We start from the raw sequence: 7,039 nt of genomic DNA, 5'->3' as shown, positions 1-7,039 counted from the left end.
GTGATCACGGGCATCATGCAATGGTTGTAAATGTGAAAAATGATCATAAGTCACTTTTTTTCAGTGCCGTTGCAACTCTGAATGGTCACTAAATGAATTGTTGTAGGTTGACGACTACCTGTATTAAGTTGCCAAACCTAGGAATTGAGAGAGAAGAGTTTAAGCTAGCCAAATATACTTTGCTGGATTTGAATTTGTCACATTTTTGTCATTTTAATTTATCATATTTGTATAGCTGCCCATCTTACATGAAAGCGACTCTGGACTGTGTACAACTTTCCTATAGTCACGTTTTGTCATTTTAATCATAATAATAACAACAACAATAATAATAAAGTTGGAAGGGACCTTGGAGGACATCTAGTCCAACCCCCTACTCAGGAGCTACAGGACTATTGTACTGTTCAAGAGGTTAAGACAGCCTCAGCGACTTTCAACCGGATGGACTTCAATGGGGAATTCTGGGAGTTGAAATCCACACATCTGAAAGTTGCTGAGGTTGAGAAACACTGGATTAAAAAGAGACAAACTGCCTCAATCTAATACTTTCCAGGTGTGTTAAATTATATCTCCTGTTCTCCCTTGGACAATCTGATTGTGAGTGCTGAGGCTTGTAATCCAACACCTTTGGAGGACATAGAAGTTTGAGCTAGTTGATACAAGCCTTTGTGGACTCCACTCATTATAGAAAATGCCGGGTGTGGGCTGTTTTTACCCCTTAGGTTCCAGCAAATGCAGAGGAAGGGGATAATAAAGCAGATCCAAAATCTACAACTTCTGAATTTCTGTAATAATTTAATGACAAGATGCTCTGAAAGAGATCTGACAAGCTTAAAGAACAAAAGTTAACACGTGGAAGCAAAAATGGCTTGCCACAAAAAGGAAAAGAATTGAGAATAATATTGGTGCAAATTCAATTAAGTTTTCTTCTCTTTTCTTTTTCTGAGTTGACTTCTTTAATTTCTTTGTTTTACCTTTTTAATCCCATTTCTGTACTTCACATAATGTTGCTTTACCCAAAAGAAATAGTGTGATGGGTAATCTAATCTAGAGCCCTGGGATTCCATAGTGGTCTCCTGTCCCAGATGTGTTTATTTATTTTACTAATAACTTAAGGCAGCCAACATATCCAATCCATTCTTCCTCCGAGTTTCCTCACCACAACAATCCTGTGAGGTGTGTTGGGCTGAGAGTGACTGGCCCAAAGTCACCCAGCTGGCCTTCATGGCTATGGCAGGACTTGAACCCGCAGCCTCCAGCAGGTAAGATCAACTAGATGTCTATTAAAACCTGCTTTCTTGAAGTCCAAGATACAGCCTCATTTAACTGTTAAATTTCTTTACCATTATACTCACTTCTGTCTCTTAATTTTCAGGTTTAGGATACTATAAATTAAACCTGTAGACAAAAAAATAACCCATTTCTCCACATAGATTTATTATTACTGTTGGTGAGTCACACAGTCAGCTTGATGTTTAGGCTGGATATGATATTTTTATCCCCAGTCAAGTCCTTCCCAAGGGCCTGAGATAGGCAGATATTGTTTAATAATATTAAAGGTATTGTTGTAGGATGTAAACTATTTCAAATAAAGCTGCCTTTTGCAATTCATATGTGATTTTGTCAGTGCTGATGGTATTCAAGCAGTACTCCAGTAATATGTCTATGGAGATTCTCAGTCATCTAGGTTGTGGTTATCCCAAAGGTGCTTTTTTCAAGAGGCAATTGGACTTTCTTTGAAGACATTTTGCTTCTCATCCAAGAAGCTTCTTCAGCTCTGACTGGATGGTAGGGAATGGAAGGATTTATATTCCTTGCAGACAGCTGATCATTTGCTTCCTTTTAGAGCAGTGGTTCTCAACCTTCCTAATGCCACAACCCCCAACCATGTGGTCGTAAGTCGAGGACTATCTGTATTTCCCTGCGGGCAGGGCAGGAGGAGGCGCGCACACTCCGCCTCCTCTCCTGCAGCTGGAACGCACGCTGGGTAGGCCGAGGGTGCACGCGGGCTGTCGGCCAGCAACCGCCTCGGCCCAGGAGCGCTGTGCATGTGTGGTGCCACCCCCTGTGCCGCCCAAGGTGTAGCTGGCAAGCGGTAGCAACGGCGCAAGCCGACCACCGGCTGGGCCACCAGCTGGCCCAGCCCAAGGGAGATAAGCCACCTGCCGGGCCACACGCGTGCCAGCAACCCTCCCTGCGCCCACCACTGCCCCGCTTGCCTTACCTTGGCCACCGCATATTAGGTGCGGCAGGCAGGCCCAGGCGGCCATGGCACGTGGCAGCGAGGGCGCAGGCCGACCACCGGCTGGGCAACCAGCTGGCCCAGCCCAAGGGAGGTAAGCCACCTGCCGGGCCCACACACGCAGCAACCCTCCCTGCGCCTGCTGCTGCCCCACTAGCCTTACCTTGGCCACCGCACACGTTCGGTGTAGCAGCAGGCAGGCCCAGGCACTCCTGGGCAGCCATGGCACGTGGCAGCGAGGGCACAGGCCGACCACTAGCTGGGCCACCAGCTGGCCCAGCCCAAGGGAGATAAGCCACCTGCCCGGCCCACACACGCCAGCAACTCTCCCTGCGTCCGCCGCTGCCCTGCTAGCCTTACCTTGGCCACCGCACGTTCGGTGCGGCAGTGGGCAGGCCCAGGCGCTCCTGGGCGGCCATGGCACGCGGCAGCGAGGGCGCAGGCCGACCACCAGCTGGCCCAGCCCAAAGGAAGTTAAGCCACCCGCCGGTCCCCACACACGCCAGCAACCCTCCCTGCGCCCGCCACTGCCCTGCTAGCCTTACCTTGGCCACCGCACGTTTGGTGTGGCAGCAGGCAGGCCCAGGCCCTCTCACCCCTGGCCCTCTTTTACTTACATTTAGTAGTTGCTCAGCAGGGAGGGGTGGAAACGTCCAGAAAGCTCGCCTTAGCTGCAGACAACTTGCAGCAACGTTTGCAGAATGGGACTTTTGGCGGGCTCAGCAGGGCAGAGACAGCCTGGACAATTCCTATTGGCTTTCGAAAGCCAATAGAATTATACTCTATTCAAGAGAGTCTATTCTATTGGCTTTCGAACGCCAATAGAATAAGAGGGAGTAGCACAGCTAAGGAAAAAGGGGAAAAAAGAATGCTGGACTGCGTTGTATAAGGATTCTATGTGGAAAAACTCCAGGACTTTGGCAACCCCCGTGAAATGGTTATTCGACCCCAAATGGGGTCGCGACCCACAGGTTGAGAACCGCTGTTTTAGAGAGTTGTTGAGGCCATTTGGAGGTTTGTCTGCGTCCTCAAGGTCATCTGAGTAGGGCAAATTGGTATGGAGCCTTCTTGGAACAACTAAAAGGACTGTTGTCAACACTGCTAACATCGGATGTTTTTGGATTGACAACATATGGAAACGTAGCCATTTTTTTCCTTTCTCTTTTTGACTTAGATTAGATGATGCTGGAAGGGGGGGATGTGAATGAGAGTCCAGCTAGACATAATAACACTAAAAGTTATCATGAGAATCAACGTTATTGGACTCCGAGCTGATAAAGAATTGGCGGGCTGGAGAGCTGGAGAAGAACCCTGTGCTTCCAGCTAATTGGAGAATGTGATTTATGTGATTTATGATTGTTAATTGGAGGAGGGAATTGTGCTTTGATACTGTGTGTCCAGGGGAGGGGAATTCAGTTTTTGGCTTCATTTATGTAAGAGCTGATATTATGCTACTCAAATAAAAGATCCTTTAAGGTAAACAATGCCTCCAAGTTCTTTTGAAGAGTTTCATCTGTCAAAACCATGACAACAGTATTGTAGACTGGAGATCAATGATGTTGTATCCTCCCCCTCTACTGAGAGAGGGATATTCAATTTTGGCATAAATGGCCCTCTCAACGGAGGAGGAGCTGTTTGCAAGGAGTATAAATCCTTCCATTCCCCACATCAGGAAAATGAAATTGCCTCTTGAAATAGCACCCTTGGTACTCCAGTAATAGTAATTGATGTTTTGGATTGCACTCAAGAGATCTATATATTGTCTGTCTTTTCACAGTTGTTCTATTGCTATTTGCAGGTCTTTGTGTTATGTGATTTTCTGCAGTTCTTTCTCTTCTATTCTGCTGTTTGCAACATGCACTATCCAGACTTTTTTGTTGGTCTTTTTCTTAATCAACAGTTGTTTAAGTCTGCAGTGTTGTGTGGTCATCCTTATTATTCTATTAAAAGTCAAGAGAGCCCCAATTTGTATGACTGTGGGTAGCTTACAGGATACTGCAAATTTAAAAAAAAAACACAGAATATGGTTCCATGATAGCGTGATAGGCAGCAGATAAATAAAATAAAAAATAAACAAAAAAGTGCAGAAAAACAGCAGCTAAAGCATCTCACAACCATCCTTTCTATGTCTCCCACCCATTCTAACTGTCCATCCCACTGAGAATATCAAACCAAGAAATCGTAGGAAGGCTAAAAATATATTTATTGAGATTGGCTATAATAACAGAATCTTGCAAGTCTAACAGTTCAGTGAATTAGGAAGGTGCCTGAGTTGCTTCTGAACGTCGTTTGTCACAACAATTTCTTCCTTTTAATAAAATTGGTTAGTCAGAAAAGGTGCTACTAGACTTTTGATTTTTGGCTATCGCAGACTAACACTGCTGTCTCCCTACAAAGATTTTCTAAGGAATTGTGTTTTGCGACCAGCGGAACTGCTCAGCCCTGGACAAGCTGTTATAGAGTTGATCCTCTTTCTAAAGATTGTTGTTGATCCTTCCACAAACTTGGCCCTTTTTGCCATTGTCGTCTCCTGCATGGATGAAAACACTCCAGATAACTCAAACTTTGCACTGACGGAGACATTCTACCCATTTGGACAAGTGGAGAGTTTGGTCTAGTGCAGGGGTAGGCAACCTTGGCTCTTTTATGACTCATGGACTTCAACTCCCAGAATTCCTGAGCCAACATAGCTCAGCTTGGAAACCTTTCCCTTTCCCCTCAGCATGGCTGGCTCAGGAATTCTGGGAGTTGAAGTCCATGAGTCATGAAAGAGCCAAGGTTGCCTACCCCGGTCTAGTGATTAAGGCAGGAGACTAGAAACCAGGAGGCAGTGAGTTCTAGTCCTGCTCTAGGCATGACTTGCGGACTTCAACTGCCAGAATTCCTCAGCCCTGCACGCTAGCTGAGGAATTCTGGGAGTTGAAGTCCACAAGTCATCAAAGGGCCAAGTTTGAAGACCCCCTGACCTTTTGCAACCTTCTGACCAGCAAAGTCAACGGGGAAGCCCGATTCACTTTACAACCATGTTACTAAGTGAACCATTGCAGTGATTCACTTAACAACTGTGCCAAGAAAAGTCACAAAACGGGACAAAACTCACTTTCCTTTGTATTTTATATATATTAAATAAATATAAAAACATGTAAAAACAAAAAAACCAAAATAATAACAATAAAAAATTCCAACTGTGCCAAGAAAGGTTGCAAAATGGGACAAAACTCGCTTAACAACAGCCACAGAAATTTTGGGCTCCGTTTTGGTCGTGGGTTGAGGACTACTTGGTATTTTATGCATAAGATATAAAATCTTATTGAAGTGAATTCATTAAAAATAAAAAAAATAGATGAGGTTGGGGGCAAACTAGTAGTTAGCCTTCCACAACTCCTGTCTGCAACGTGTCATGTGGAATTAACTTGGAAAGAAGGGGAAAGTTTTTCCCCTAATGTGAGGGATGGTAAATTTGTGCGGTCGTTAGTCCTCGAGTTACAGCAGTTCACTTAATGACCGGTCAAAGTTACAACAGCACTGAAAAAAATGACTTATGACTGTTTTTCACGCTTAATGACCATTGCATGTCAAAATTCGGATGTTTGGGGCAACTGATTCATATTTTTAGATTGTTGTTGTTAGTTGCGAAGTTGTGTCCGACCCATCGCAACCCCATGGACAACGTTCTTCCAGGCCTTCCTGTCCTCTATCATCTTCTGGAGTCCATTTAAGCTCACGCCTACTGCTTCAATGACTCCGTCCAGCCACCTCCTTCTCTGTCGTCCCCTTCTTCTCTTGCCCTCCATCTTTCCCAGCATTAGACCCTTTTCCAGTGAGTCCTTCCTTCTCATTAGGTGGCCAAAGTATTTGAGTTTCAACTTCAGGATCTGGCCTTCTAAAGAGCAGTCGGGGTTGATCTCTTCTAGGACTGACCTGGTTTGAACGCCTTGCAGTCCAAGGGACTCGCAGGAGTCTTCTCCAGCACCATAGTTCAAAGGCCTCAATTCTTTTGCGCTCAGCCTTTCTTATGGTCCAACTTTCACAGCCATACATTGCAACTGGGAAAACCATGGCCTGGACTATACGCACTTTTGTTGGCAGGGTGATGTCTCTGCTTTTTAGTATGCTGTCTAGATTTGCCATAGCTTTCCTCCCCAGGAGCAAGCGTCTTTTAATTTCTTGGCTGCAGTCCCCATCTGAGGTGATCTTTGAGCCCAGAAAAATAAAATCTGTCACTACCTCCATCTATTCCCCATCTATTTGACAGGAATTGAGAGGGGCGGATGCCCTTTATTGTCATTTTTTTTCCTGTGGGCACAATGGCACACATTAAAAAGGAAATTTAGTTGCGTCCTCTCAGAGTGTACACAGACATAGCACACATTTAAAACATACTACATACTACATTCATGACGGGGGCTGTGTCCCAGTGTCACGGGATCACCTTTGGAACAAGCAAAGCCAATGGGGAAGCCAGACTCGCTTGACCACCACGTTACTAATGTTAACAGCTGCAGCGATTCACTTAACAACCGTGGCCCCAAAAAGGAGCGAAGTTCACTTTAAACGTCTCGCTGAGCCACGTAAATGTGGGTCTCCGTTGGTGGTCGTAAGTCGAGGACTACCTGGCAACTTTTCCCCGGCCAAAGGCTTCAACGTCGGTCCGCCAAAGGGTTAAAGAGAGCCGCGTGCCGGCTTCCTAGAGCGGCCCCGGCGTCTGGGTCCGCCTACGCCTCTGTGTCAGCATGGCGAGAGAGGGGAGAGAGAGAGAGAGAGCGTGAGGAGCGTCGGGGCCCCCGCCCTCCCAAG

Source organism: Crotalus tigris, unplaced genomic scaffold (genome assembly GCF_016545835.1).
Source record: "Crotalus tigris isolate CLP2741 ecotype Arizona unplaced genomic scaffold, ASM1654583v1 scf7180000020992.475769, whole genome shotgun sequence".
Taxonomy (NCBI): Eukaryota; Metazoa; Chordata; class Lepidosauria; order Squamata; family Viperidae; genus Crotalus; species Crotalus tigris.
Note: the sequence above shows the minus strand (reverse complement) of the source record.